The sequence below is a fragment of the Octopus sinensis genome, unplaced genomic scaffold, assembly GCF_006345805.1.
Source record: "Octopus sinensis unplaced genomic scaffold, ASM634580v1 Contig10380, whole genome shotgun sequence".
Lineage (NCBI taxonomy): Eukaryota > Metazoa > Mollusca > Cephalopoda > Octopoda > Octopodidae > Octopus > Octopus sinensis.
The window spans coordinates 139,624-147,089 of record NW_021832123.1 but is presented as its reverse complement, the minus strand read 5'-3'; positions in this window follow the sequence as shown (position 1 = coordinate 147,089).

Sequence of the window (7,466 nt, the reverse complement as noted above, 5' to 3'; positions counted from 1 at the left end):
TTGGGGCAAAACGCTGAAAAGTCTGCAACTAATCTTGAAGGGTTGAGTAGCAAACCTAAGCTGCTTGACGGGATTTATGACTATCGTTACCTTGGAGTATTGGAAGACAAAGATAGCAGAGTTTTGAAGAATGACACGATGAACTCAATATCGGATGCAATCGAGGAGATAATTAATAGCCTGGCAGACTCGAAGCTAAATTCTGCAAATTTTTTCAATGCTGTCAATGAGCATGCATTATCGTTTTATAATTACTACATCGGGCTCATTGATATCGAACCATGCGAATTTGAGAATATTGACAAGAATGTGCACAAGGTTTTGATACGCCACCAAATACACATGAAACCTGGAAACAAACATAGACTTTATTTTTTAAGAAACCGACTAGGAAGAACTTTTATAGATCTAAAAATCGTTGAAAAGAAGCTAAAAATATATAGTCAAACAAGAAGTCACGTTTCAGATTTCCTGAAAGGACAAATTATTGCATTTTATAATCATAATACGACTTATCGAATGATTTCTGTAAGTATAGGAGTCCCAAAATCAACTGTATCAGATGGGATTCAGAAATTCAAAAAATGGATCAATTAACAAACATCCGGGAACTGGAGGAAAAAATATTGACAGAGGAAAAAATTTTGATTTTAGTAGAACTATCAAATAACACCCCTAATAAAAGTGCCAAAACTCTTAGCATCGAAATTGAAACTATGTTCAAAAAAATTAATAAAATCATCAGAAATAGCTTGTCCGGTTTTCGGTGACGAAAGGTGTACGAATTCTCAGTGTTAAACGGACTGGTCTTCGTGGGCGTGGGGGAAGTTTTCCTTCGGGACGAGAAAGTGGGACTCTGCCGAAATGACCGAATGGAGTGCTGGGTATTGTAGTCCTCATCAGACAGTCCAAATTCCTTCTTTTTAAAGTCAATCAAGCTTCTTTTTAAGCTGGTTCTCGCTTCAGTTCGATTTTAACAAGCTGGCTGAGGTGGGTGCAGTGTTCTTCCGCCTGAAGGTACCCGCCGGCACTACGTAGAACATGCACCACGTTGACTGGTTGTCCATCGAGAGAAATACTGCGCCCGTCGTTGACTTTCTTGTGGGAGTGTTTTATGGCTGTGTCGATGACCGTACCTGGAAAATGCATTTGCTGATCGGCCACAGAGTTTTTGTTCTGTCTCACTTTAGTCCTGTCTTTGAAGCAAATTTGGATTGGTCCGCCTTTACTGGTATTTCACTCATTGAATGATTTGTCCTTATTTTCTATTCTTTATTTGTGCTAGTCGTCTATGACGGAGATCGCTAGGGGGCTCAAACTATGATTCGAGGGACAAAAGTAGGCTATTTCTGCTGAGTTAATCTTAAAATGAAACGTTCAATTGACTGACATGCATCAAATGGTGAGCATTATACGAATGGCTAGTTTGGGTGTTTGTGAGCATATAAATTAGTGTATTAATGTGGGTAAGCGACGTTAATGAGTTGGGAGTTTTCAAATGCCCCTTTGTGGAAGCCCAATGTCTATCATTTTCATGGTCTGGTATTTATTGAATGCTCGCACCCGCGCTTCTGTGTTTCGGAAATTTTCGAGGTGAAGAGTCGGCAAAGGTTTTGTTATGCTGTTTGAAGTACTCAGTGTAGTCGGCAAACGTGTAATTCTGCTGTTTGAAGTACTCACTGTAGTCGGCAAACGGTTAATTCTGCTTTGTGAAGTACTCAGTGTAGTCGGCAAACGTGTAATTCTGCTGTTTGAAGTACTCACTGTAGTCGGCAAAGTCATGCTGTTTGAAGTATTATTGTTACCAGTAGGAGATGACGAGAAAGAAAGAGTTGTGTCTTGTGAGACTACGATGGTAAGCATCAGCAATAAAGTAAGCAGATTCATTCGAAATTGCTTAGTATTATCGAAAATATTTTATTTTATTTAATAAAATAGGTTATTGCCCGAGATTCCAAATATTTATGAAATAAGCAACAAATTTCAAATGAATTTTGAAATTTTGAAAAGATATAGACAATTTTATTTGATATAAAAATTTCGATCTGTTTTGAATCTGCTCTCAAAAAGCAGTCGAATATCACGTTACAATTACTATACTTACAAGATCTCAACTAAAGTGAGGACCAATCCCGAATTTTGTTCATAAAAAGTCAAAGATGAGTTTTAATAATAAAAATCAGAAGAGAACGCCGAATATAATCAAAGCGTCAAGAAAAAAACGATCAGCGTTTGATTGAACTATACAATATTTACCTGATTTTAAAATCTTTTTTTGAGTTTTTTTTCTTTTTCACGTTTATTTTTTGTTAAATTAAAGTATGAATAAAGATAGATAAACTTCATCAATCTTATTCAAGCATATTGCTGAAGCATTTTTTTCTTTGTTCTGCACTGAATACATAAACAAATTTTGTAATTTTCCAGTAACATCATTGTTTTGTCTTGCGATTTTATTTCTAATTTTATCATTGATCCTAACGCCCAAGACTGTCTAGAGTTGATGATAACCCATCTTCTAATATACAAACGCTTCCTCTCTGATTTTTTTCTTAGTCTGAAACAAAATTTTACTCAGTTATTAATTTCATAAATAGAGAGAATATGTGACATGGGTAATCAGGCCCCTATGGCAACTACTTAACAAATTAATACTAATATCTTTAAAAATTAATTAATAGATATTTAATAGTATTAGTTTAAACGCGACATCAACACCGATTTTTTCTCACCATTTGAAAATTCGAACTAACCATGAATTTCGACCTATACCTCTACGCGTGAATTGGACAAAATTGCGCGTATTTCACAAGTATCGGAATACTTGGATTCGAATTTATTCAACATTAAAGCTGGATTCGTCCCGTAATCCTTTGCAATCCGAACCTTAATAAGACTAAAAATTAATTTACAACTTTGTCCCCTATAGCATAATTGTATTTACTACAATGCACGCCCATTTTCCTATTCATCTTCTTGTAGTATTGATCATCACCACCGATCGGATGTATTTCGAAATTAAAAGATGTTTCTGCTGACGATTCTTCCTCGATAACGGTTGAATGGGGTCTCATTCGAAAATGAATGCATCGTTGTATTGTAGCAATACACCGAATATTCGAGAATGGAGACCCATTTATTTTCATTACTAGGGTTATTAGGTCTGCCCTGCATCTGTTGAATTTTGAACTTCTCGCTTAATTCGATTGTATTCGTTAATATTTCTAACGTAACCAAACAATGGAAATCACGCTGTTAAAATTTTTTTTAAGTGTAATTTTTTTTAATGAAGAGAAATCGTCAAAAAAAATCTAGCTATTATGTACTGGCTCGCAGGATTGAAAGACAATTCCAGCGTAAAACAGCCATCCTCTGAATAAGGAATATAAATTCTCTCGGATCTCTGGAGCGGTAGGTGCACAGGCAGCCAAGTTTCTTGAGATGAGCAAGCGTCTTGGTCCCAAAAACACAGGAAGTTTCGACGGCAATTGTCCAAAAGCAAAATCGATCGAGTAAATCCTTATATTTCGTTAGTTTTGCGAATTCGGCCTTCTCGGCCGACGAACCGGGTCGACAAGCGTAGCATTCAAGGCACCCTTGGCGAAAAAATCGGTACAGGTGACGTCCCAAACGAGCTGCTTCCCGGATTCAAAAGCGTACAGCCGTCTGGACGTTTTGCATCTTCAAAAACAAGGCCCGTCGGTTCCAGAATAGAGGGGAAACCAGCTCTTTCCAGAGCTTTGTGAATTAGATTGTTAATTTCAGTGTGCCGAGGAAATCGGCCGGCGCTCATTCGACAAGACAGAGGATGTAGCCCAAAGGCGTCAACTTTATCCCCACAACGACAGGGGTAAGGTCTGCAGACAGGGAGTCCAAGGCGATTACAGATACCCAAACGGAGTGAATCAATATCGAGGACAGTATCCAAAAGCGGAGAAGGGAGTACATTCAGCCAGGAGCCTGAGTATGGCTGACAGGGGGAACGGAAACAAGCCAGTCTGTTTTGGTCGAGAAGTGGTTCCAAGTCAGTTGAAGATCGACGGCAAAGAATTTTGTCCCAGTCTCGCTGAGAAAAGACATCGGAAGGGACTTTCGAGCGAAAAGTGAACAGTAACGGCAAGAGCGAACAGTAATGGGCCCAAAGGAGTGAACAGTAATGGGAAGAGCGAACAGTAATGGGATCACCCTGTTGGACGCCACAAGACGAAGAAATGAAAGAACCACCGGCGATTAAAAGTGATGGAAGCGAGTACGAAAGCGATATAAAGGGAAGCAAGTGTGGAACACGGTCTTGACAGACTTCCAACAAATGTCTACGGTCAAGAGAATTAATTACATCCAATTTCAATAAGGCAAGGGGAATATTGGAACGAGTAGAGGCGTTAATAAAACAACGACAGGCATGGACAGAAGACTCGCAGCCGCCAGGAACACCCACACCCAACTGAATGGGCTGCAGTTGCTCGCCAACTGCAATTGCCGTAGTAACACGTAAAAGACAGGCTGCCCATAGCGACACTGTTGCCCATGTCACAGAAGACCCGACACATGCATTCTTCGGACCAGACGGGATTTGTGCCTGCTATATTGTTGGATTTCAGTTCAGAAAATTGAATTAAGGATGAAGATTTTAACATCTGCCAAAAATATGGGATAAAACAGTCTCGGAAGTTAAAGACCCATTCCGTTCAGTCGACTGTCTCTAATAAGGTGGTCGAAATATGTGTGGACACGACGATCAAGACGGATACTATAGTCAATAATAATAAACCGGACATTTTTGTCTATGACAAAGTTCGGAACATCCAGCTGATCGAAATTGGGATTACTTCTCAACAATCTTTGAAGCATTGGAAGTTGAGAAATTACATAAATACGACCTTTTGTCAAAAGAATTAAGGTCAATCCATAATGCAAAAGTGAATGTCGTACCGTTGGTTATTACGTGGGATGGAATAACATCCAAATTCTATAAGCACTACCAGAACTCCCTACAAGTCAATGACTTTATGTCCAGGCAATCGTAATCAAGAAAACACCGGAGAGCATGCGCCCGGAGTACAAACTTCTGCCTACAACGGAAAAGCATGGGATTAGTGCATCCCCTGATATTGTTAACTTTTGGAATTTTTTATAAAAATACGTAAAACTATGATATTTTGGATTAATTTTAAGTGGTCACTTTTTTTCTGCATTAAGTGTATGTTAAATACATCTGTCCTCTACTATGCACTCCCCACCGAATTGATTTTTATTCTTATTTAATTTACCTCTTAAAAGGAGGGTAGGGAAGGAAATAACTCTAGATGTATAAGAAATTAACAAAAATCCTATTTATATAAACAGAAGTGACTCTACATTCATCTAAACGTAAACCCGGTCGTCTTTTTCTCTGGAAGTCTGGCATACTTAAATCTATTAAGTCTCTTAATGAAGAAGACACTCTGATCACGCAGGCGAGATAGGAAGAACATCTACACTCAACACATTCAAATACATTGTAATTGGCCACACTGTAATACAACTGCATTGGCATGATTGTCAGCAAATCTGAGATCACGTTTCGACCCTGCTTTGAAAAGTGTCGTTCTTCCACTTCTGAGCACTCACAAGGACAGTTATACTAATTGTGATGTAACACGTGTTTGGAGTCCCCCGAAGGTTGAATTCCTTCAGCTCCTGTGGAGGCTCGTCGTAGTAGTTGATGGACGGGGCTTTGGAGTTGTATTTTCGAATATTCCCAAATTCCTGAGCAAACTGTCGCAGAAATAGGAAATAGGCAGCGTCGTCGCTGGAAATGGCAAATATTGCCCAAAAAATAGTTCCATTCACTTGGAAGTATCTAAACTGGTTATCCACCAATACAATTTGTCCGTTCTCCCCAAAGACAAAGTCAGACTTTCCCTGGGATCTGACATATGGGCTCCTTGGATGTAGAAATCGACAAGGGCGTGAATGCAGGTTCTTTTGAGGTATTGAGCCTTCCTCATGTCCTCCAAAGTGTCTTCGATCAAGTCATAGTCGAGGATGGCAGTGCTTTCTGTGGTGAGACTGGATGACCAAACCTGAGTTGAAGGACACGTTTTTAGTATAAAAATCGATGAGGGGCTGCTTTATTATTTTGTTTTGATTTTTCATGAGAGGAAACGTCATTTCGATCTACATCGAGTGATAAAAATACTTTTATTCGGTGACGATTGTTCTGTGGGTTAGTTATTGTATATGTAATGTCAAAAAAGTCTAGATTTAATATATTTGGTTATATTACCATGTGCTATGCAATCAATTATATCTGGTTTTACCCTGGAAAATAGTTTTATGGTGGTTACCCTTTAGAATTTGCTTTATGGCGGGATTCGAGAATTTCGTTGAGCACTTTTGTGCCTATGCTCAAAAGAGCTTGATTATTCAACTGCATTAGAAAATATTTTATTGCCTTTTAGAGAATTAAATTTATATTTTTATTTATTCTAATTTAATTTAATTTATTTGAATTAATCAATTATATTTTAACAATAAAAATAATAATTTTAAATATCACGTCTTCTGATAATTTATTTCAAAATCAAACTTCAGATTCTTTATTAAATAAAATAAATTTCGCGTTCATGGAAATGTCAATAAAGGACTCAATATAAAACTGGTCCGGTTAGTCTGTAGTTTAATCGGGGATCTTAATATTCCATCCAAAGGAACACGATTCACGAATTTATAATAGCAAATTGATGTATTTAGACAAGAATTGACGAGATCGTTTTAAAATCAGTGTAAATATTCTCAAGATGATATATAAACTTGTATATCCTCGTCCTTAAAAATATTTTGTATTCTGAAAATTGTGATAACTCGTTACATTCAATATTAATAGAGTAAAGTTCAAACTTTGCTAGAAATTGCATAATAGCCTCCTGCCAATGAACAGTCAGACTTAATTAAAAGAAACAAAATTTAACTTAGACTATTTAATTTAGATTCTCAGTCCCGATTATTGGGAATCTCTCTCCTCCTTTTAGGAGAAGAGTTTGCAACCAGTTCCTCCATCAAATTCATGAGGTTCAACATTAATAAGTCCGATGTAATACTTATATAGGGAGATGGCACCTTTTCACAAAATTAACGATCCATACAGGTATCCCAGAACACTCCAACACATAAAAGAAAAAATCGTGGTCAACAGAATCGAAAGCCTTCTTGACATCAATTCAGAATATATGATGAAAAGAAAAACAAAAAGACGACCTCCCACATTTTTAAATATACCAAAAATCCTCTTTATTTGGCAAGCAGCGCCGTCAGTGGCGCACATGTTTGCAAGAAAAATGTTATTCTTACATCAATTTCATATACAGTGACATCCTCTCATATCACTCGTAATCAGATATTGATATTCCTTCCAAAATATTTGCTGAAGAATATTTGCGGATGATTAAACCAATTGTTGTCGCTTTAAATAAAATGCAAAATGA